This window comes from Vipera ursinii (assembly GCF_947247035.1).
Source record: "Vipera ursinii genome assembly, chromosome: 6".
In the NCBI taxonomy this organism is placed as follows: domain Eukaryota; kingdom Metazoa; phylum Chordata; class Lepidosauria; order Squamata; family Viperidae; genus Vipera; species Vipera ursinii.
The window spans coordinates 47146750-47172618 of record NC_139515.1 but is presented as its reverse complement, the minus strand read 5'-3'; positions in this window follow the sequence as shown (position 1 = coordinate 47172618).

The window sequence follows — 25869 nt, the reverse complement described above, 5'->3', positions numbered from 1 at the left end:
ATACACTATCAATGCCTCTGTTTCCTGTGAGGGCACTTTCAGATAAGGATTCTGTGTCAGTTTGAAAGTGGCCCCAGACTTCAGTGCTCCTCAGATGTTATCTGTGTTAAAAATTGAGCTGATGCATGTCCAACACAGCTGCAGTGTAGTGGAAATTACTGAAAAACCATTTTTCCCCATTAGAGGGAATATGTGCTCCCATCATTTGAGCTTCCCATCCTTCCACGTTTACAGGAAAATCCTAGCTCATCATTCCTTTGTTCTTTCTCAAAAGCAAAGGCAAAACAGTAGTTATGAAAGTGACAGAAATTTTGTCAGTTTCGTTCTCTCTTCTATACAAAAACAGGCATGTAAAATTACACATTATCTGAATGCTTTTCTTTGTTTGTTTGTCTGTTGTGTACACCGGTGGGATGAGGAGAAGTTTATAGCCTCAGGAACCTTAACAGCTTTGGGTGGGAGAGTGATTGTTCAGACCGTATTCTTGGCATTTTAAGTTAGCAGAAATAAAACAATCACATATCACCTTCACACTGCCTCACACAGATGAAGAATGAAAGCAGTGGCGTTGTGGAAGTGCTCTGAGTAGTAATAACATAGTTCTAGAGAGAGCCAAAAAATAGCTCTCTGGGTGAGCAGGGTGGCCCTGACAGGGAGAAGATGGCTGGCAAGTAGCCACTACTGGCCCTCTCTATGAAGTGGAAGGAGTAGTAGCTGGGGAAGAATTGTAAATGGATGATAGAGCTCTGGCATTTTTTTATTGTTATCCTACCTTTATTACCTTGGGAATAACTCAAGACAGCAAACATACAAAATATTCCTTCCTCCGCCTATTTTTTCCACAACAACAACCCTGTGAGGTGGGTTGAGCTAAGTGAGAGCAATTGGCCCAAAGTCACCAAGCTGATGTTCATGAATAAGGCAGGACTAGAACTCACAGTCCACCAGTTTCTAAGCCAAAATGATTCTTTTTTACTTGGCACCAGCAGATAGTACAGGACACTGAAAACAACTAGAATTGTTTGTCATGGGGAATGTGGGAATTGGCAGCCCATAATCTCCTTTGGCTCACTTTCTGTAGTATCAAGAAGGTCATAATAACTTCCACTGTAGCAAGAGAACTGAGCTATATAAATGGAAGACTGGATGGAACACACAGCTTGGTCCTCTAATATCTTGCTACCACCTGTACAGAAGACGATCGAATGGGAAAATATAATTACAGTTCTGTTAACAAGACAGCTGTTTATATGAAGCTGATGTAGGGAAATATCACTTTCTGATTGTAAAACATCTTAGGATGGACTTGGTTGCTATTTTGATCATTTCCATCCAAATTAAGGAGATATTTAATGTTTGCTTATATGGCATATATTGAACAATTTAACCTTTGACATATATACATATTAACTCGGAAGTACTGAGTTAACACTGATGTTTTGAATAGAATTTCTTTCTCTTTGTTACTGCCCCACTCTTTAGCTTTAGTAATACCTGATAAGAGCAGAGTTAATGGATATATAAAAATCAATTGTTCTTTTTTTCCCCCCAGTGTGTTTTGCAATTTCAGAGAATGTCATTGTCTTGATTTTCAATAAATGTCATTTTGTGATTTTAAATTTCTTGAGCTTTCTAAAAATACCATTTCTGTTTGTCTAAATAGCCAATTGCAGGAACTTTTAGCCTGCCACTTCACTTTTTTTTTGTCTAGTTCAAAGTTCAATAAGATTTAATACACTGATGAAGCTCACTCTAATATTGCAACGTTTTGATGTTTGTTACACCATTTTGATTAATTCTGCTGTTTTGTCCATGACACATAAAGCGCCACATTCTACACAATCTTTTCTTAATTATCATTAGCTTCATAATGAAAATCTTCTAACAGTCAAATCTGATGCCCTCTAATATATGTATACATTGTGAGCAGTATTGTTAAGGCAGTTGAGCTAAGAACCTGTTACACCAAAGAAATTGGGGTATCATGTAAAGATGTATTTATCTGAATGATGATTTTTTTTGTATTTACCACAGATGTATTTTATTATTGCATTTTTAAAATCTATTTTACCCTGGAAATAGATCACATATTTTAATTTTGTTTTATTTTTTGATATGGTCATAAGACTAATCAATTGATTATTTATCTATCATCACACTTACTATTAAGATCATTAAACTGGACCTGTTGCAAACAAACAGGGGAAGTTCCTACAAGTTGGAATAGTTCTTCACTATACGATATAAATTAGTCAATGCTGCCTTCTTAAAAATGACCCATCTCCTTCTCAAGATAGATGATGAATTTGGATATTTTAACCTCACTGTTTTCCTTAGGAATGTATATGATTCTGAATTAAAAAGGAAGGCATCTACATTTATTTTTATTCAAATAAGTAGATTCAAAGCAAAGTGGCAGGGTAGTGTTGTCTACTTTGGCTGATGAGACAGTTCCATAAAATAGGAGACCCAGAGACTAGTCAATATTCTAGACCCCTGAAATCTAATATGAGAATGTTGAAATCTCATATGTTTTCACTTAACATTTTAGAGATGGAACAATTTATGACATTGTTGCAATTTTTCTAGCTGCAATTATTGAATTTGGAAGATTCCAGTTTACTAGTGATAGGTTGCAAATTTCATTCTACCTATTATGGTACAGTAAAATTTTAAAGCATATTTACATTTTCCCTCTTGTGGGCAGTTTAAATGTTGTCTGTAAGAATGGGTCCATGATATAGGAGGTCTTTTTGAAAAGTCATCAGGACATTCCTCTCAATTACTATGCTGCAAATGTTATAAGGCTACTCTGAAAGGAGAGGAGCAAAGGTTGAAAGAAATAGCTTTCAGAGTCTTAAACAGGAATCTGAAATAACATAAGAAAGGGTTTCCCAAACTCCGGGCCATGGCTCACCACTAGGCTGTGGCCTATTCAGAATTGGGCCAATTCAATTTGTGCAAGCAGCGGGCTGGTGGGCACTCACGAGTAATGCTACATGCATTTGCGCCAGTCTGCTGCTCACACAAGGGCTGCATTGGCATGTGCACAGTTGTGTGTTGCCCCCCCCGCTCGCATGGCCTAGTTCCCTCTCCCCCCCTAGCCAGGCCAGCAAGCCACAAATGTTGGGGACCATTGATGTAAGACAGACATGTCAAACTTGCGATGTCACGTGATGTCGCGCAACGTATTGAAGCTTTTTCGCCATTGGGTGCAGTTTCTTCATGACGTGTCTGGCCCATGGGCCGGCACTTTGACACCCCTGATGTAATTACAATTTCACACAAACCTTTGCTTTTGTTTTTTCACACAATTTAAATATTTTATTTATTAAAAATTAAAAATATTTATATAGCTGTCCATATTTCAGCCAACTCTGAGCAGCTCCCAAACAAAAATTAAGCCATATATAATCATTTTAAAAATTAAAAATTATAATTATAAACACAACCAATTAAAACATCCAAAGACAAGAACCTGACATCAGTCCATGCTAATTTTCCGTCATCTAATCTTCTCCCAAAGTGTGGCGGGAAAACAGGTCTTTAAAGCCTCACAGAAAGCCAAAAGGGTGAAGACTTGCCAAACTTTAGGAGGTTCATGAGGCGCACATGTGTGCTGGCCCACCACTTGTGCATACACACACACAATTCCAAGCTTGGGACTTCTATCTGCATCCAAGCTGGCGAATTTCCATTTGCACCTGGAGCTGGGGAGACAAACTTTCTAAGGGAGGCCTAGACTCAGAGTCTTCTGGGTTCTGGGCTACCACCTTAACCACCGTATCAAATAGTGTCTTCTTCACTAACTCCAGCTTTTTCACATTCTCTTGTTGCTAGAAAGCATTACAATGAGATTATACTTTTCCTTGTTTTGGCTGTGCATGAAAGAAAGAGTTGGTGGGAAGATATATGGTCAATCTAAACAAAGTCAATTTAAGAAATTATTGCAAATTGAAATTGTTGATAACATGTTGGGGTTTATTGATGTTATGTCATTAAGATAATAAACACATTATATTGCTAATTTAGCTGCCAGATATTAGTTACACTAATAGTAATAGCACAAGCACATCTTATTTATAAAATATTTTGTCCAAAGAGCCTTAGTGGAGCAGTGGGCTAATGCCTCCTTAAGTAACACCAGCTGCCTGCAATTAGTGCAGGTTCGCATCCCACCAGGCTCAAGGTTGACTTCCAAGGTAGGTAAAATGAGGAACCAGATTGTTGGGGGCAATAAGCTGACTTTGTAATAATGCCGCTTGGGGGTGTGTGAAAGCCCTAATAAGCAGGCATATACATAGAATGAAGGCTATTGCTAAGCACATTGATTTGTGCTTAGATTGTAAGCTGCCCTGAGTCTTCGGAGAAGGGCGGGATATAAATGGGATTAAAAAAAAATATTGGCAGATTGCCCATTATCTGTAATAACTTATTTCAGAAAATCAATGTATCTATCCCTGTGCAATTCTAGGCTAAGAATTGCAAATACAAGAATTGGCTACCAGAGATTCTCTATCAAAATTGTTTGGAAAATCCTCATATGTTAAAAATAGAAATAGTAGAGTTTCATGGTCTACTGCATACAGATGATATTCTTCATGTCATTGATGATTCAATCAATACCATTTCTGTAGTAATCAAATTATTATTTTTTGAGAAACAGTTGGTGTTAGGATTAATTTGAATAAATCAGAAATTATGTATATTATTGGTAATTGTGATAGTCAAAATTGTATCTACTCCGTATAAGATCCAGATAGGGGTTAAAACTGTGAAGTCTTTGGTAATAACATTGCAAAAAACTTTGCCAAATAAATTGATGCAACTGGATTATATTACTTTACTCCATACAATTAAATCAGTAAATTTGCATGACAAAACTGTTGGCAGAATTGTTGCATTTTAAATGAAATCACTTCCCAACACTTTTTGCCCTTTACTCAAACAATAATATCACAAATATCAGAGAAAACCTAACAATGTTGGCAGATTATTTTACTTTGTTTTATGTTTCAGAATAATAAATCTACTCTCTCTTTAATGTAAACGGTCAAAAGGTGGACGATGAGGTATTTAATTTTTTTTACCAATTCTTTTCATGTGTTCCAGTTAAAATACTTTAGTACTTTGATATAATCACAGGATGAAGAATAGCAGAAAATTAATTGACACAATCTGAACTTGTTGGGCAAATTTCCATCCTTTGTGCAATTTCCTAGACTCAAGAAAATAAGAAAACTCATTAATAATCAATTTATATTTTCTTTATCTTTTTATTTTCTATTACAAATGAGAATGAGAATGAACCTTTATTGTCAAAGTACAACCATGTATACATTGAGATTGGCTGAGCCTCCCTTCATGTCTCCACCCCCAACTTACAGTGACACAAACCCTCCATCTTATTACACCACGTGAGCTAATTGCACAACACACCGGCCTTGCAAGTCAATCATGCATAAAGTTTATAAAATTATATCCTGTTCAAAAGCCTAACAGCCCAATCAAAACAGTAGATTATAATAAACACAAGGGTTTACAACTCATAAAAATATAAATTATTTTGAAAAAATTCTCTCTAACCTTAATACAGAGCCAAAATACTTAATGATACTGAAGATGTGCTCTTTATAATTCCTAAGTATGAATTATTAATTATAAATAGTAATTATTATTAATAATTTCCAGCACTAGTTTATTTCTTTATGTATGAAAGATAATATGTGGATTCTCAAGATTTCAGTGAAATTAACTGAAATTGTCCTGTTTCTAAATACACTTGTTCTTTATAACTTTCTTTTCCCATGTTGCTGTAAGCAAAGAATTGTAAAGGAAAAAATGTAATCAATTAAATATGATTTGGCTCAACTACCCTCTCACTCATCATTAATGGATTAGTTTATTACAGCACTGATTATGGATGTAAAGTACCTAGACTATAATACTAAAACACACTAATCTGTGATTAACTGAACTATGGTTTACTAAATTAATCCACTTATTCAGACTTGCACAAGACTCGGGACCATAAGTAACCAGTCACATCAATCTCATACTATGTAACAAACCTAATTTTACCCACTTTGTAACACTTAGTGTACACTTCTGTAAAGAGCCTGAGTTTGAAGCTATTTGAGTATAAACTATATTAATCAAAAAATGTTCCAGTTATAGTGAGAACAATTATCATATATTATATTCTAATCAACTCTGCAGATATAATTCTTTCTTTAGCATTTCAAACTTTTTTTTTTAAAAATCCATGCTACCTTTGCATCTAGAATAGGGCCTTGTTCTGTATTTTAGTAGATGTGACTGTTATAAGGGTCTCAACAATTGTGTATGCGCATATGGCATGTACATATACTCATATCCCATTGTACATATATAACTCCTCTATTAATTTCAAATCCTTGGGTTTGAGAAGTATGTTATCCATGAATTCTGATAAACATAGCTTGTTTGTCTTATTTGTTACTGCCTTTTGTTGATTGTAAGAAACCCATTCATTAAATTGTTTCCTAATACTGATAGAATCATCTGGCATTCTACTTTACATTTATGTTTTGGTACTCTTATATACATAGGCTACTAATAAATAAGGGAACTGAGTGGTACATATATATATGTATGTGGTATATATGTGGTACATACATATACTTGCTCTGTTCCAGAAATAGGGACTAACTGGGAGTTGCGCTGGGGGCATATTAAGCTGGAAGCTTAATCCAATAGCTTTGGATCCCTTTGATCTTTTCATAATGTTCTTTGTTCTTTCAACCCACTTTGGTCCTGGCACACACACCTCCTTTTTCTACTTTTTCTTTTCCATCTAGCTCAAGTTTCTTTCTGTTCCCCTCACTGCTCTGAATTCCTCTTCCCATTTCTCCTGCCTCTTCTTCCAGTCTGTTACTATTTCAGAACTCTTCTCCCTTGATATCTACCTCCACGTGTCCTCTACCACCTTTGGCAAAAGGTTCTGTTGCCACTGTTTCTCTCATTGATATCAACCCAATCTGCTACCATGACCACCATCAGTTTACATCACTAACATCCCGGTTTGTCTTTCTGGCTGAAGCCTCACATCCTCTTCTACTCCCCATACTCTGTCGTCCTTTTTTTCTCTCTGTCTCTATATCCTCTGCCTCACTCTTGTCCCTTCATTTATTTCTCTTAGTTTTTTGTTTCCTTGTCCTGTCACTATTTTTCCTAAGTATCATTCACTCCTCCTGCAGCTAACTTTACATCTAGTTTGCCCAGCTATACTATTCGCTCTGCCTTACAGAAAGGAAGCATCATAGATACAGTATATTATTATTAATACTCTGTATAATTATTGCAATTTTGAAAATGAATTATTCATGTTGCAAGCTTCTTTGGGCATGCTTACTATGATGTGTGTATCTCAGACTGGACACACAGAGTGGAGAAATTTTGCTGTTTCTGCAAATCTAAATGATTAATCATTGCTATGCAAAGCTGTAGTAATTATGACTTGACCTTTCTATGGTAGTCCTTTCTTACTCACTGACTCTTCCCCAGAAGCCCCAGAGATGGGATATCAGTTAAAGCAACAGCAGTGCAGATAAAAATCACAGCTCTTGATGAATTGGCTTCTTCTGCCAGCACTTTTGTCTTTTGCAACTGACTTTTAGTTCACATCTATGCTCCTTGCTCACATTCCTCAGAACACAACCTGCTTGCTCATACTAAAACATAGTATGTTTCAGACCATATCCAAGCAGGATTTATTTATTAGATTTTTATCCTGCCTTTATTATTTGTTAAGTAATTCAAGGCAGCAATATACGGAATGGTCTTTCCTCCTATTTTCCCCACAGCAACCATTAAGATTGGGCTTAGGGTGACTGGTCCAAAGTCGGCCAGCCAGCTTTCATGCCTAAGGTAGGGACTAGAACTCAGTCTCCTATTTCTCTCCCAGCACCTTAATCACTACACCAAACTGGTCTTAGTTAAGGCCTGATAAAATGTAATCTGAATGAAATCAGTGATAGAAAAGTAATAGTTATAATCAGCTGGCCTCTTTACTCACGAGCTACCTAAAGCAGCCAATCTCTCGCTCTACGTGTGTTTCACACTAAGGTAAAAAAAATGTAGAAAAATAGCCAATTATCCTAAATGCACAGTGATCACAGAACACTGTAGCCCCCCAAGTCCCCCGCCCTTCAAATATCACCATGTCTTTCGCATATTAAATAACACAATGCAGCAACAACAACAGATTGCTGTTGATTGAAATTTCCTTAGCAAACAATGCAGTCAACAAGGATGGTTTCTCATCATCTAAGTTTTTAATTTCAATGCTATTCTTAGTAGTCACATCTCAGTGTTTTGGTTTATGCATCAGAGCCATTTATAAAATGGTATAATTTCATTCCAAGGCTGGCTGATAGGCAATGTGAAAGAAGAAGCAACAGAGTTCTGTACTCTCCTGTAACTGTTGCATTCAGAAGAGGTTGAGAATACTGCCTTATCTCTTCTGTTGAGATAAAACTCATTGCTGGTCTGGTCAATATCTGTAAATGGGACGGAAACTGTCTTATCTTTTTCTAAAGCAGTAAAATGCCTTGGGATGTTTATTTAGTTAAACAATACACAGTTGAATCACCATATCCTTTTCTATTCTTTGTCCTTTCTAGTTCAAATAGGAAATATTAGAATTTAACAATAGAGCATTGATAGCCCGTGATATTGCAGAGCTTGAATCGCCATGGTATCCAAATGGGCTATGGGAAGATGTGATGAATCCAGATAGTCTTTCTTCAGCCAGGGTGCAAATTATCTGTAGATAATAACAAATAAAATGAAATATGCTGAACCAAATACAGAGATTCAGAAAACTAAATCTGGATTCTGCATTTTGCAGATTGGCTGATTCTTACTAGATTTCTGACAGAACACCAATGAATTTTATATTCTGCTATGTATTTATTTGCTTCTTCCTAAAAAGGCATTCCAATAAAAAAATGAGCTAATCAGAATTGGTTTTGATTGGAATGTTACATATCATAATGTAATAACCAGATTAACAATGCAACAATCAGTCAAAAATAATCAGCTTACATTTAAAATATGTGTGTGGGGAGGCATACATGCATACTTACATACACACATATCATAACAACCAGATTAATAATACAATAATCAACAATAATGAAAATTTACATCATCCCTTAGAAAATCCAGGTTTTGATGATCTTCTGAAATCCTAGCAGGATTGGGGCTGCTATGATATGGATCAGCTGTTGTGAAGCCCAACCCTATGGTTCTTGATGCCTTTACTTATGCTCAGTTGATATATTTTTAAGGAAGCTATACTTTTGAAAGTGCTACATGGTGAAAAAATGACATTCTTGGGAATATCTCACCAAGATAAGAAGTGAGATAAATGTAACATCACTCAGAAATGTATGCTTTCTCAAAACTATGTCAGCACAAAGTATGCTCCCTATATATTTACATCTGTCATTATGAGTGAGGAGGGGAAGAAAATACGGGTGACATCCAAAGCAGTTTCCAATGGCAAATATGATTCAGTTAAATTTCCAATATTATATACCTATAAATAAATAAGAACTTATTTTTAATAGAAACACTGCTGTCATTCTTTGGGGGTTGTTGAGGCTGTATGGCTGCATGTAGCACATATCCATTGTGACAGATATGAAGACATGTTGTAAATAGCAATTAACCATTAACAAATACCAGTAACTAGCATTAGTGCTGCCAACTTTTCTGTCTCTTATACTGAATGGTTCATCTTCAATATAGATAAAACATACCGGTTGGCAATATTACAAATATTAGAAATCAGCATTTATACTTCTTCAGATTAATTTATAGGAAATGTTATATTCCTGTCATTCCATGCTCATAATAACGTTAAATCCCCTTCTGTCAGTTCCAAAATATGCTTTCTCCATGCAACATGACAGTTTTAAAAATGACTTCTAAGAACTAGTCCTCAGTTCTGGGAACTATTACAGTGAAAATGCTATGGAATTTCCAATTGTAGATATACATACAAGAGTGGTTATGTCTGTTTCTCCATCCATTACTAAGCACCTTGAAACTTAGTTGCCAGCAAAATCTGATTGATTTGGATGAGCCTTGAACATAGCTACTGAAAAGCATTTCTGAGTTTTGTTGGAAATTCTCAAAAGCATACAATATTGCTTGTGGACTGGGTACATCTGCACTGAGCTATTAAAATCAGTTTCCTGAATTCTCTTCACCTAACAATGGGCAAAGATTCATTTTCCATTATTTTCTCAGAATATTGCATGCTAATTACTCTGTTCTCCTCAAGCTACACCACCTAATCCTAATTGTTATTGTTACTGAATAATATTTCTAAAACAAATGAAGGGAAAGCATAATTCAAAACTTTCCTTTCTGATAATAAACACATACTGGTTTATTGATTCCAAACTGGTGCTTAATGAAAAAGTCCAGCTCAAAGGATATTCTGAAATTGAAGAATTTGTAACTAAATCAACAAAACAAGCATGGGTGCATACATAACACTGGTATTCATTGTTCATGATAAAGTAAATTAATATGATCAGTTGTAGCACAATATATTACTTTCTTGTTGGTTTAAGACCTATTGCCACATTGGTGGAGAAGCAAATATTCCTAGTTACAAAGGTTACTCTGTGGAATTCAAGGCCACCATAGACAGCTGTCATAACATCATCAGGTAAAAAAGTATGCACAACTAGATACTTACTCTGGCATTATTTTTAATCTGTATGCTAGGAATTATGTGGATTAAAATCCATTACCTCTGGCAGTTGGTAGACCAATATCATAAACATTCAAATTACACTTTAAAGAAGAAGCTTAAAAAAAGACAGTGAGAAAAAAAGCTTTTTATTTGGCATCTTAAATACCTACTGGAAATTAAACAGCTTTACCTAAAGGTGAAGGAAAGGTATCAAACTGATATTTTCACTTAATACAGCCACAAAGTCCTCCTTCTGGTCATCTGTATCTCCACATCTGTTTGAACATATATGAAAGCCTCTATAACCTATCAATTGCCTTCTTATATAGAGGAGAGAAAATAGGGCCTAGTTGTGCTATCTGATTATCAGAGGCTAAATTATAACTATTTCTCACTGTAGACCTTTCTTATAGTAGCGAGCAGTAAAATATTTAGCATTTTAATTTTAACAGTGAACTGCAGAAGAGAGCTTCATCACTTTACTTGGATCTGGAATATTTGATGCTTTACAAATGTTCAGACAAAAGAGAAGACCAAGCTCATCAGGATGGCAATGATAGTTTTCATCCTGAAGCAGTGAGTTTTGTATGAAACCTGAAATCTATTGAAAATGCTTTGGTTAGGGCCATGCTAACAGAAAGATTGTTGTCTTATTCTAGCTTTAGATCAACCTTCCTAACAAGAACCCTGCAGATGTGTTAGGAACACAATTCCCAGAACTGAGACCTATGCTGGGTAGGTTGATGAAAACTGTTAACACAGATTTTTAGTTTTTACTAAACTGTTAAAAGAATTTCCATTGGGATATAAAATCGCTTCCCACACATACACACTCTTTATAATGAAAAAAGCTGATCATCCAGCTTTGAGAGATCCATATAATGCTGAGCATATATTTACGATCTAGTTCATTTTTTAAATCTATACAGTGATTTACACGTTACAGCTAAGGAAGTTGCACTTTGTAACTTATATGTAAACACTGAATTCTAAAGAGACTTTAATTGATTATCTGAAATACACAGCAAAACTGAACAAGCAGCTGCACCTACAGAAGAAAGTAAGGATCAATATGAAATTTTCATTTTTAACCAGATTCATTTACAGAAGATCAGATATGTTTCCTTTCTATTCCATTCATCTACGTTGATGAGGTCATATATTGGTAGAGGAGGGCCATTAGCAATAGGAAAGTTCTTAAAAGAAAATGATTCTTAAGGACCACATGTTAAGAGATTTCAGTCAGTATACTAGGTAAGTGAGTGTATTTACTAAAGAAATGATAAAAAAGAGTTCCTCTTTAGTCATCTGCTCATCTTTTAGATAATTTGCAATATAAAACAAGTTTCCACATAAATCTGTTGACCAAATATACATTTACTGACAATTTTATAGTCACAGTATCTTCTTTTGTATGAAAGGAGCTCCTAAGACACACAGGAGGTGAATACACTGAATATATCAATAGCACAGAGACTCTTTCTGAGAGTCAATCATAGTCCTGCAGAGAAGATAGTTATCCTATGTCATATCTACATAACCACAGTTGAGATTATAATGCATGGTAGTGACTAACAGAATTCATAGCAGGGAAATAACACAAGACTCAATATCCAATCCAGTGGGGAAAGAGAGATATTAGTAAGAGTTTAGGAATGAGAAAATAAGCAGTTCAGCAGATGTTCATTTTACAAAATAAACCCAGGTTGGAATGTGAGAACATAGACTTCTAATATGACAGACAAGGGAACAGTTGCATTTTTTGTTATCTCAAAAGTGGCTGAATCAATCATTCTGTAGACATGCTGGATAAAATTCTGAGAGCTACCTGACACACCATTAGACTGGGTACCGTCTACGCATAAATATAATCTGTTTCATGGCAAACATATGTAGGGCCTAGAGGCTGAGAACTATCTAGAGATGCCCAACTTTGGCAAATTTATGAAATGTAGACTTCAACTTCCACAATTCCCCAGCCAAGTGGCTAGGGAATTCTGGGAGTTGAAGTCCACAAGTCTTAAATTTGCCAAGGTAACACACTCCTTGAATAACCTTTTCCTCATGATGAGTGTACTGTATGATCAATGCTTAAGTGAACAGAGTTTCACATTGGTAAAAACTGGAATCTAAGAAGCATTTACTTGTCAACACGTCCATCTTTTACCAATTATTTGAACTAGACCTTGCTTATCAATCCCATCTTCCCACCCATAACTCAAATGTAGGTTAGTTGATTCCCATATATTTGTTTTGTAATACCAACTGACTTCCTTGATGAACTAATACTTCAAGGAGAATTTTAAAAGTCTGTTGTATACATATGAAAAAAATGTCCCGTTAATTTCAGTAAAATGCACTTCTATACAATTCCATGTATAGTATCATAATATGGAACATAAATTATATAGCTTGACTGGTGGAAAAAATCCCTACATTGTATTAGCTGGTAGACTATACCATGATAAATATTAATAAACTTTGTTCATTGTAATGTAACAGTATAGTATAAAGAAAGAAAGAATTAAAGTCTTATTTCAACACTGTGGGATCTATTTTCTTATTGACATATTTCACCGCACTGCTTCAAAATGTGAAAGGCTGCAATTAAGGGAGGAGAGGAGATTAAACAGTCTTTTCAATTGAATCATCTTCTTTACCCCTAAGAATATGCTTATTCTTTGGGGAAAAGTCAACCAGTTAGCTCAGTCTATCTTGCTGTACGCCACTAAACAAAACTGTATTGTATATGATGTTTTCCTTGATAATTAATTCTTGGGTTAACAGTTCAGAGCACATGGAATTCAGCATGTATCCTTCAATGCCTGCCCTGAAATCCAACCACATTAATGTGTTCTTTCACATTTCTTTCTGAAACAGTATCGCTTCAAAGCAAAGCAAGCAGGGGTATGTTGGTTGCCATAAAATGGCTAATAAGCTTGTGTCAATCCAGGAACTGATGCTAGGCCTATTTGTTATGGTCCTATTAGCTGCTGTAGCCTGGGCAGTTATATAGGAGCCCCCTAGGTTGTAGAGTTGCTGAGCTTAGGCCCTGGAGGTCAATAATAGTTGCACCACTGAGTTTTGATTATTATCAAAATGAAAAATTCAAGTGAAATAATGCTTATAGAAAGATTTCAGCTGCAAAAAATAGAGAAAACTGTCTATTTCCAGTAGTGGAGTATAAGGAGAAAATGTGTAATAGGCTACTCATAGCTAAGAGGATGATTGATTCATCGTTAATCACATAAACACCAACTGACTGACCATTGTGTAACAACAAACAAACTAAAAGGCTGAAACTGCAGATAAGCCTACAGCTAGACATCCAGACTATATACAGAATTGATTTGAAGAAGAAATGTAATATAGGTGTGTATATACATGGGATAGAATTCAAAACCTTTTTCTTGCCCGTCATAGCTCTATTAACCATGAGCAAAAGGATTAAAATTACAGAGGATTTTCTTTTCCTTCCAGCAAATAACTCAGTAAGGAGGCACTAGAGATATATGAAAGCTGCTGGAAGATATTCTTGAAAATGAAACCTCTGAAGAGGTTTTTAAAGTTACATACTCTATGTAAGAAAAAAGTTTTTTAAAATAATAACTGATTTATGAACTGCAAAAGGATTTAGAATTCTGATTTGCTAGAGGTAATGTCTATTGCTTGTATTATTAGCTAAGTGTTTTAATATATAATTAATGGTGGTGACTGCCCTGATATTCAAGTGCCCCTTGAAAGTTTAAATATCTAGGTTGCCAGATTTGAGCACCGTTTGTTCTATCCATCCTATCTATGAGTGAGGATTAGTACAAATTCTGGTGATTGGTGCTTTATCTGTACAATCATTACTATAATAATTTTATGAAGTTTTATTGTACTCTGTGCTTTCCAGTTTTATTAATAATTACAGATTTATGCATTTTTATTACAGTGTTCTCTGACCCCAAGCCTGTCGTAAAGGTGTTGATTTATTTAAAGGTTTAAAGTCATTTGGAATACAAGCAGCTGAGTCAAACAGCTGGTCTAAGGACATTCTAACAGATTTCTGCCTAGAACCCTAAAATCACATGCAGCAACAATTTCTCTACAACAGCTTGGGATCACTGGATCAAGTTGGATTTGGATAAGCAAACTGCATTTGTTCTGCTTTAGGGGAGATGGGAATTATTACAAGGTTTCCTTGGCTGGGACTATGACCACAATGTGATAATGAGCTATTTATGCTGAAAGCTTGATATGAAATACACAGATAATCCTGGCTTTGCCGTGCACATGTACTTCTTCCATGTGTAAGCCATGTAGGGGAAGGGGGGCAAAGCCTGAGGTAATATGGAGCTAATTGTATGTCTTTTCCAGGATAATAAGGAGTGTGACTGGTCCATCAGAATGGTTTTGTTGCATTTTTCATGTTAAAATTATAGGATAGAATTTTGGGGCTTCTAAGCCTGCCATACCACAGCTTGTTCAATCTGCAAGCCATCCCATGCTCCCTTCAAAGATTTTTCCACTGTTGAGGAAAGAGGGATTATAGTCTTACATTTTCTGTCTTCCAAAACTGTAAATTAATTTAGAATTAAATTAATTTAATTTAGAAGATGTCCTTAGAATGGAAAGATGTCTCCAAACTATCCTAAATGAGGGCTTCTCCCAGATGAACTTTAAATTAAAACAGAAATAAAATCATAAATAGCAGCATAGCATAAGTGAAAGACTGTGAAATGAAATACAGGTAGTTCTTGACTTACAATAGATCATTTAGTGAGTATTCAAAGTTACAAAGTGCTGTAGATTGAGGACTATCTGTATCTAAGTCCTCCTTTTGCCTGCATTTCTAGCCCTAAAAAAGGATTTCCAGGTTGTGTAAACTAACCATAAAGATTATGTTAATGGCTTAGGGTTGTTCATGATTTTATAGAGTTTGAGATCTATGTATTGTCAATATATTTCATAGACCGGTGCAGAAATTGGCAATTAAAAATAATTAAAATTCTCAACATTTATATCATCATCAAGAAGTCAGTAACTATGGTGGAGACTGACAGCCTTGCATATGCTAGCTTTCCTTTAAGACTTTGTTCCAATGACTAGTGCCTATATTAAAAGTCAGGATGATTTTTCAATCCTGAATGTGAAATGCTGAGCCTTTTTCCCAATCAGCCTTGCGTGGTGCCAGCTGCATTTTTCAAGGAATCCAAATCCATTTGGTAAGCCAATCAGAGCCGTGTAGTTTTTATTAAATCATGTATTAGTTAAAGACCAATAACAAAGACATCACGACTAAGAAAGCTTTCTCCTTTGAACTAGAATTTGCACAGTTCAAATCCCATTCCCACAGCCAGTGGATTAATGTCTACATTATCCGAGCATATGAAAGCATCTCTGTCCTACAGACTTGCAAAAAAGGAAGCTGTTTTCCTTGTCGGGATATTAAGATTTGTGTGTATTTGCCAGGAGCTCATACTCTAGGTCAGCACAGCTTGTCTTGGGAGGAGCTTGTATGATAAGCGTATTACCATTAAAAAAAACGTGCTGAGTATTAGACATTATTTCTCTCATACATGATATGTTGTAATAAGATTTGAATGCAGTAATGCCTCCCTGAAATATAGCCGGAGGTAAGGCCCGGCAGGGGGCAAGAGATAAATCCATATTATAATTTAAACTATGGGGTAGCATCTTCAGTTAAGGCTGCATTACATCCTTTTGTTGAAATTAAGGCAGAATATTTATATACATCTGGAAACATGCCTTTATTTTACCTGATTTGTAACTTAGCAACCTCTCATTTAACATTCTTGCCATTACTCACACAGCAGCTAATAAATCTAGCCAAGTTTTGGCAATCTACTTCCAAGCGATATGAGATGGTTTAAGCACACTGGCAATATGTGAAGCCCCACTAGCTTTTCTAGCTATTATTTGCCTGCAAAGATGTATACAACCCCCCCCCCCCATTGTTGAAAATCAAGTATGATCAGACTGAATTTACTTAAAACAAGCAAATTTATAGAAGAAAAGCAGGAATCCAAGGATCAAAAAAGATTCTTGCTTTAAACTCTGACTTGTGGAATGTCTATCTACAGTTTAATTCAAATTTGTCCTCCTTTCATCACCAAAAGTGCAAATAAAATTCCAGGTGCTTTGTTCTTTTTGAATTTCCATTCCCTACTTTCCAGCTTTTTTTAAGTTTTTTTTTCTTCAAAATAAGGGATTTGAAAGGGATTTAGTACAGATTTATTACTGTAAGAGTTTATATATAATAAACTCTTTTAATTTAATCTTAATAATCTTAACTAAAATTTAAGGAGTGAGTTTATCAATTATAAGATTATCTTGGCACATGCAAGATAAGCTGTTGTGGTTTATATAAGTAGGTTAACAGAATCTAGGCATAACCGCAAGCAGAGGAGACACAAAAATAAAGATAGAGCTTATGCTAAGCTAAAGTTCATGGTTAAATGGTTAAACGATGTAAGTGCAACAGGTGCACAGGGCCTTTTTCCTGGGAGGGTATGAACAAAATTTATTACGTTTAGGCGCTTCAGATTAGCTGATGGGGGGGAGCAGTTGGGCTTGAGTGCGATAGGGCTGCGGGGGAACCAGCATAGTGAAAAGGGTATAAATGTGTATAAAAGGGTATAAAATGGTATAAATGTGATTTTAACAATTATTGTTCTGGCTTGATCTCCTGCGAGAGACTAAGACCACCAATTTTTGTAAAAGTTTTAAATCTCAGTAAAACTCTGTTCCTGGAATCCCAAGTGAGTATTTGAATTTATTTATTTTTAAAATTCTGAGCAAAACAGTCCAAACATTACTCTTAAAATAACTTTAAACAATCTCTTTCTCTGCCTTCCCCCTTTTTTTGAAAAAGAGATTGGAAGGAATATCTCTAAATACATGTCAAAAAGGAACCAGGTATGAGGAAGACACTGAAATGACAAGTTGAAATTTCTGCATCACTTTGGACCTGTACTAAATAAGAGGGCTTGCAGAGACAACCACTATCTTCCATAAACAAAGGCCTCTGAGTCTCTGAGGCTTTTTCATTGTGTGGCAGAGCTCCAAACGATGGTGCTTGGCATATTCATTTTAGGTGTTGACTATTACAAAAGGTATTCTGTACATGTCTCAAGTATTTACATACAGGAAGTTTCAGAATAAGCTTTCCTCTCTTATAGGATTTAGCTGTATTTCCATATGTAACTGAAGTACACTGACCCTTTCTCCAGGGTCGCTCGCAGTCGGTGCTGGCAGGGGGACAGAGGTCGACCCCGAGGCCTCTCGTTTGCGGAGTCCCTCAGGGGTCGGTCCTCTCACCTCTCCTGTTCAACATCTACATGAAACCGCTGGGTGAGATCATTCGCAGCTTTGGAGTAGGGTACCATCAGTATGCTGATGACACCCAGCTTTTCATCTCAACTCCAAACAACATCAGTGATGCCCTCGACGTGATGTCCCGCTGCCTGAAAGCGGTCTGGGAATGGATGGGGAGGAACAGGCTTCAACTGAACCCGGACAAGACTGAATGGCTGTACGTACCGGCAAGCCAGGATACTCAGAACATCCCATCCCTTAACATCGGGGACAAGTTACTACCCCCTGTTGATAGGGCCTGCAACCTGGGTGTCCTCCTAGACTCACAGCTCTCCCTGGAAGATCACATAGGAGCTGTGACCAAGGGGGCCTTCTCCCGGGTTCGACTAGTTCGCCAACTATGGCCTTATCTGGACCTGGATGCCTTACATACAGTCACCCATGCCCTTGTGACCTCTCGCCTAGACTACGGTAACGCTCTCTACATGGGGCTGCCCTTGAGATCCACTCGGAAGCTTCAACTGGTGCAAAGTGCAGTGGCACGGACACTTTTGGGAGCCTCCCGATACTCCCATATCACACCTCTCCTCCGTGTGCTGCACTGGCTTCCAGTTGCCTTCCGTGTGAAGTTCAAGGTGCTAACAATGACATACAAAGCCCTACATGGCATAGGTCCGGACTACCTACGGGAGCACCTTCTGCCAATGTCAACACCCCACCGCCCTGTGCGCTCCCACAGAGAGGGCCTCCTCAGGGTACCACCGCTCAAGGAATGTCGACTGGTGGCGCCCAGGGGGAGGGCATTCTCAGTGGGTGCGCCAGCCCTCTGGAACTGCTTACCAACTGAAATCCGGATGGCCCCCGACCTCCGCACCTTCCGGCGCGACTTAAAGACTTACCTATTCCAGCAGTCCGGCCTGGCCTGATAGCTCTGACAGCTCTAATTGGGGTCCCAGTTTGTTTTGCTTTGATTATTGTTTTTCAATACTGTTTCATTTTGTTGCCTGTCCTACTCTGTACACCGCCCCGAGTCCCTCGGGAGAAGGGCGGTTTATAAAAACAAATAAATAAATAAATAAATAAATATGTTCTTTATAGTATCCCACTAATGTCAGAAGCATACTTAAAGAGCAATCACATTATAAGATATATTTTTGGCTGAAAATCTATGTCCTGTTTTTATAGTGAAAATATTGTTCTCCGTTTCTTCCCTCTCTGAAAATACATTCCTCTCAAAGATGGGCAGGAAAAAATATCATTTACATCACTATTACACTCTATGCTTCTGGGACTCAGACATTTTATTATTATTATTATACTGTTACGATAACCTGAAGAGCAGATCAGGCTGATGCAGACTATAATTGGTTTATTATAGTCAAACAAGGTTCACGGTGAAGTCATCCTGTTTTAAAACTGCCTACATAATTTTTTATCCAGTTAATCATTCTGCCTGGATCAGTACATAGATTAAGTAAAAAAAAGAAGATTATTTTATAACATTCCTACCACTAAAACAGATCCTAAGTCAAAAGGTTGACTCAGCCTTCCATCCTTCCAAGGTAGGTAAAATGAGGACCCAGATTGTTGGGGGCAATAAGCTGACTTTGTAATAATGCCGCTTGGGGGGAGGCGAAAGCCCTAATAAGCAGGCATATACAGTACATAGAATGAAGGCTATTGCTAAGCACATTGGTTTGTGCTTAAATTGTAAGCTGCCCTGAGTCCTTCGGAGAAGGGCAGGATATAAATGGGATTTTAAAAAAAAGTTCTATGGTGTTTCAGGCAGAATCACAAGTAGCATTTCCACCTGGTCAGAATGCTGAAAATAATAACATTTGACTAATTATCCTATGTGAGGTTTTTCAGAAGTAGCTTTTGTGAAGTTCAGTGAGACTTGTTCCAAATTAGTCTTTATACTGCAGGTGTCAATCTTATTTCCAATAAAAACCAAAGTGAGACTACTAAAATCAGTTAGTACAAAAATATTATCTACATTCTATAAAATACTGAGAGATAAAGATGAGGGATGCTTCTGCCACAAATAATCCTGGAAAAAGGCCTCTTTGTGTCCTTTTTCTTTTCTAAATGAAACTTCAATCAGCATTAATATGCAGCAGTCTAATTTTTTGACTGTTAATATGACATCTGGCTTCAGGCAGGAATAGTAAGAATTGAATCACTAGTGACATTGTCTAAGGCACAAGTTTTTATCAAGACAGGCTGCAACAGAAGAAAATTGTGGGTGATTCCAGCATCCAGCATGACTTTTAAGTTGCTTCAGCCCTCAAGGGATTCCCCACTATCATAACCTGGACTTTTATGTCATGTGCAATTTTTACTCACAAAACAGATTGAGCAAACAATTGCTTAGATACCAGATGTGGTAATTAGCCACATCTTGTTCTTCAACTTCCTCAATACAGGATCACTTAACCTCAGGCTAGGATAAATTCACCAAGCCACTGATTATCATCTATATTTCAGTGTCTGGAAATGAAGTTTGACTGTTAAAGAAATTGGACTATTTCCCCAGAACCATCATTTGTACAAGCTCTTAAATCTCCTGCCCTAAAGAAATAGAAACATGTTCATGAGATATTCAGCAGATGCACACTCATAATGTTGGCATATGGCAACAGGAATAAGCAAAGCATCTTTTTTTGACAAAATGCATAGCCTTTTTATTATTGTTTGACAAAATATAATTTCCCTTTTTCAGTAATCACACCTTTTAAAATAACTTCCTCTTTATTCAGATGGGGACATGGTCCACTGCACAGAGATATAATTGATTCTGACAGAATGGTCTTCTCAAATAGGAACCAAAATGATATGCTTGTTTTAGGAGTGAAAAGCAAGCAACAAATTTAAAAGCAATGCTGGTGTCATTTACTTTGCCCATCACCTAGTTGCCAATTATATTTGGAATGCAATTTTTTTTCAACTTCAATTGCTAGTTTTCTTTTATGACTTTGCTCAGCAATTATGAATACATTTTTATACACAAGGGGAACAGTTGCACAGATATGGCAGAAGCAGATAGCTATTAAGGTTCCAATGGCAGCAGAAAAGCAATGCTTCAGGTATCTTTCACACACCCACAAAATGCTTTTATTCTACAACCCTGGATAAGATTATTTCACTCTACAGGTAAAACAAACTGTGAATTTTTCTCTACATTCTAGGTAGAGAAAATATACATATATATGTGATATACATATATATAAAGGAGGAGCTTTTGTGACAACACAAAACATGTATATAAAAAAGGAGAGCTTAAATCCTGTCAGTGCAATGTTATTTGACCAGGGGATCAAATAACATGGGATGTCTCTGAGCTTCTGTGAGGGGGGGGGCAAGAGGGGGCAAGGTGAAAGCAGCATTACAGTGTTACTGTACACACTGAAGCCACATTCCTTTTGTATAAATGCCTATTTTTGTACTCACACACAAAAAGACTTGAGGTGTGATGCTGCTTTTGTATTTCTGATGAAAGCAGAGGCATCTGTAGAAACTGCTGGGAACAACTCAAAATGAAGCTAGTATAGTTAACTGAATTTAATAATATATAAAATAGGTTGATGCCCTAAAATTGCTTGGCAGCCAGCAGTCATTGGTTATGCACTATGAGCTACAAAATTAATAGAAATTTTCTACTTTCATATACCTCACTTTAATAGCCAGATCATATCTGTTCTAATAGAATCATATTTGGGCTGTAAAACATTAGTCAGAGAAGTCCTTGGTGCTCTCTGACATTGGCTGTTTTCTTGCAGATGTTTCATTACCCTAATGAAAGTGAAACATCAGTGATGATGTTACCCAGTTTCGGTAATGAAATGTCTGCAAGAAAACAACCAAGCACAGAGACCCCTCATTTCAAACCCAGAGCTACACATATTCTCCTTTATTGGCACATTAGACAGAGTCAGAGTTTTTCTGCAGCCATATTCAGATTATCCAGGGTTTTTTTCAGCCAAAATGAAATGTTGCCTTCCTCTGTTTACTCCTGATTGACTGCCTCCTGCGTCGGGCATCCTTGAACAGGGCCAGCTGTGGGTCATCTTCATCCATGCTGTCAGGCTCACACAGTTGGGTCTCCACCAGGTGGGAGGGGCCTGGCTGAGGGCTCTGCAGAGCCTCAAAGCCATCATCAGCAAGCTCTTCAACACCCCCCTCCTCCTCCTCTGAGTCGTCCGACCCAACTGCCGAACCCACAGGCTGACCCTGAATCACAACACAGCCAAAAAAGCTAATACAATTATATAAACAGAGGCATGGAATCAAAATCATGTGAAGTATTAGTATCACTTTATAAAGCCTTACTAAGGCCATATCTGGAATACTGCATCCCGTTTTGGTCACCACATTACAAAAAAGGGAAGTTTAGTTATCTGACAACCAAAACTGAAGTTATTTCAAGATGGTAATCTCTGAACTTTGGTGTCAATGTTTAGATTATTATTTCTGACAGCAATTCTTAAATAAGCATAATTTTAAGGTATTTTATTTCTCTGGATCCTATTTTACAATGAAATATTGTCAAATTTTAACCAACATTTTGAACAAGTTTGATAGTAAATTAAGATTAGAGAATTTGGTTTAGAAGATCATTTTCTTCTCCCACATCAACATTTTAAGATGTTCTTTTGATATCTTAAATAATATTAGAGTTTTTAGTTAAGTTAGAGTTTAATTTTAAATTATGGGGAGTATCTGTTTATCTAAAGATTCATTTCTGAAAATTATTCACTTCAGATTAATTATATTACAAATCAAATGCTGGTGTAATATAAATAGTAATCAATGTCTGATTCCTTAAAAGATAACAAAGTCTTCTCACTGTATCTGTGGATATTCTTTTTTAAAAAAAAACAAGTTTTATTAATTTTCTAATTTTAAATCCAAATATTTATGAAGCAATATGGTGATTGTGTAGTCAAAAGTCCAATAACAGAATCTTTTTGTACATAACTCAGGTTACATCAACAAAAATTCCCTCTCCAATTCCCTTAGTTGCAATATCATAATGAAATTAATACATTTCTAATTGTGGCACAATCAATTAGAGCAATTATCAATATATTTTCACTTATACTTATCCATATCATGTTTTTAAATTTTACCTAATTTCAATACAGTGCTCCAAATTAGCCTATAGTATCTAGAAGACTTAATTTTCGGGTAGCCCACATTTCCCCTATTTCATTATATAGTTATAGTTATAGTTTATAGTTTATTTGATTTATATACCGCCCTTCTCCTTGGTAGGGACTCAGGGCGGTTCACAGGGCATATATAAAAAAGACAATACAAAAATTTAAAAAAAGATTAAACCCATGCCCAATTAAAACAGTAATACAAATTTAAAAAACAATTAAAAACCCATAATCCCCCATCAGGCCAGACCAGCTATTTCAAACAGGTGGGTCTTCAGGCCCCGACGGAAAGTTCGGAGGTCTGGTGCCATCCGGAGCTCCACCGGCAGTTGATTCCATAATGCCGGGGCGCCCACAGAGAAGGCCCTCCCCCTGGGGGCCACCAGTCGGCATTCCCTGACTGGCGGCACCCTGAGGAGGCCCTCTCTGTGGGAACGCACAGGGCGGAGGGGAATCGATGCCGGCAGCAGGTGGTCCCTGAGGTATCCTGGACCCATGCCATGTAGGGACTTAAAGATCGTAACCAACACCTTGAACCTCACCCGAAAGACAACTGGTAACCAATGCAGCTCGCGGAGCAAAGGTGTAACATGGGAGTACCGGGAAACTCCCAAGACAACTCTCGCGGCCGCATTCTGTACCAGTTGGAGCCTCCGAGTGGTCTTCAAGGGAAGCCCCATGTAGAGAGCATTACAGTAGTCAAGGCGAGAGGTCACGAGCGCATGAGTGACCGTACACAGGGCGTCCCGGTTCAGATAGGGCCGCAACTGGCGCACCAGGCGAACCTGGGCGAAAGCCCCCCTAGTCACGGCCACTATATGATCTTCCAGGGTAAGCCGTGAATCTAGGAGGACTCCCAAGTTGCGAGCCCTATCCACGGGGGGTAAGAGCTCACCCCCCATAGAAAGAGATGGAACATTTTGAATGTCCCGGGATGCCGGAATGCACAGCCACTCAGTCTTGTCAGGGTTGAGTTGAAGTCTGTTCCTCCCCATCCAGACCCGAACCGCCTCCAGGCAACGGGACATCACAGCGAGGGCATCACTGGGGTGGTTTGGGGTCAAAAAGAAAAGTTGGGTATCATCGGCATACTGATGATACCCAACTCCAAAACCACGAATGATCTCACCCAGCGGTTTCATATAGATGTTGAACAGGAGAGGCGAGAGAACCGACCCCTGAGGAACTCCACAAACGAGAGAACTAAGGGCCGATCTCTGCCCCCCTGCCAACACCGACTGCGAGCGTCCCAGGAGATAGGAGGAGAACCACTGAAGAACTGTGCCTCCCACTCCCAATCCCCTGAGACGCCGCAGCAAGATACCATGGTCGATGGTATCGAAAGCCGCTGAGAGGTCTAATAGGACTAGGACAGAGGAATATCCCCTATCCCGCGCCCTCCAGAGATCATTCACCAGAGCGACCAATGCCGTCTCCGTGCTGTACCCGGACCTGAAACCCGATTGGTAGGGGTCCAGATAATCCACTTCATCCAGGACTAGAGGGAGCTGATGCGCCACCACACTCTCAACAACCTTCGCAAGAAAGCGAAGGTTGGAGACTGGACGAAAGTTGTTCAAAACAGCTGGGTCCAGGGCAGGCTTCTTGAGGAGAGGTCTCACCACCGCCTCCTTCAAGACGGTGGGGAAATAACCCTCACTCAGAGAAGCAGATATAACCGCCTGGAACCAGCCTCGTGTCCTCTCCCTAGCTGCATAAACCAGCCAGGAAGGGCACGGGTCCAACAAACATGTGGAGGAGCTCAGCCTCCCCATAATCCTGTCCACTTCATCAGGGGTCACAGAATCAAACTCTTCCCAGATAACATTGACAAGACCGCCCGTGTCCTGATCGCCTGACTCTGCCCAGCTGGAGTCCAAACCGGTCCGAATCCGAGCGATTTTATCCGACAGATGTTGACTAAATTCCTCGGCACGACCTTGCAAGGGATCCTCCCTCACCTCCTGATTAAGAAGTGAGCGAGTCACCCTAAACAATGCGGCTGGGCGATTATCTGCGGACGCGATGAGGGTGGAGAAGTAATTACACCTCGCCACCCTCATCGCTGCGAGATAAGACCTAATATAGGTTCTTAACCGCAACCGGTCGGGTTCGGATCGGCTACACCTCCAGCAGCTCTCTAGGCCCCGTTTCCGACGCTTCATCTCCCGGAGCTCCGCAGAAAACCATGGAGCTCGCTGGGATCTGCGCCGGGTCAGGGGCTGCAAGGGTACAACCCGGTCAAGTGCCTCAGCGGCTGCCCTTTCCCAGGCTTCCACTAAGGCATCAGCCGAGCTGTGAGCAGTGGAGGCAGGTGGGGACCCCAGCGCCGCTTGGAATCTATCAGGATCCATTAAGCGTCTGGGGCGGTACCATCTAATTGGCTCCGTACCCCCACAGCGGGGGGTGGCAAAGCGGAAGACCAGCCGCAGGAGATGATGATCGGTCCATGACAGGGGCATAATAAATGGAGAGCCCCCACCTAGATCATCCAACCACCATCTAGATAAAAAATCAGGTCAAGGGTGTGGCCTCCCTCATGAGTTGGCTCTGAAATTACTTGCGTCAGGTCCATGGCCGCCATGGAAGCCATGAACTCCCGAGCTAGCTCAGATGAACCTCCCAGGGATG